A 708-nucleotide genomic window follows, 5' to 3' on the forward strand; every position below is an offset into this window, starting at 1 on the left:
GTAATGTGTTTCACATAAAAAAAAAAAGAATAATATCCTATAGTAAAAATAGAAACGAAGGAAAATTGAAATAGAATTCACAAATTAACATACAATTTTAGGACTAAATTTTGATTGTACCAAAATTGATTGGAGGAAAATCATAAAACATATGTAGTAAAAAACAAAAACAATGAATAGAATAAATATTATGAAAAAAAAATTAACATCATTTTTAACTGGGGAGCTACTATGAGAAAACTTTTAATTAAATTTTCTTTAATATATATATAAAACAATCATAGAATATTGGAATTGACAGTATATGGTTGCCAATGCAACAAATGATATCAGACAGAATTGGAAAAAATTAGAAAACCATTCAAAAAATAATGCATTAATAAGTTGCAACCGGATCCTCAGTCAACACAAAAATAGCGCTCAGGCACTACTGACAAATTATTAAATACCAATAACAAGCAGAATAAAAGAATTAGAATGTATCCAGTTAATTAAAAATTTATACAAACAAGATAACATGCTAATTAAACATTTAACCTTAAAAAACATAGAAAAAATTTTAACCCAAATAAAGATAAAAAAACTCTGGTATTTAGAGTAATTGAAACTTGCAAAAAATGGACACTAAATTTAGGGGTGAAGAAGAGGAAGGGAACCGATCGAACCTTCACGGAGTGAACATCTAAAATAACTTCATCGTTGAGTGCA

The sequence above is a fragment of the Penaeus monodon genome, chromosome 22, assembly GCF_015228065.2.
Source record: "Penaeus monodon isolate SGIC_2016 chromosome 22, NSTDA_Pmon_1, whole genome shotgun sequence".
Classification (NCBI taxonomy): Eukaryota; Metazoa; Arthropoda; class Malacostraca; order Decapoda; family Penaeidae; genus Penaeus; species Penaeus monodon.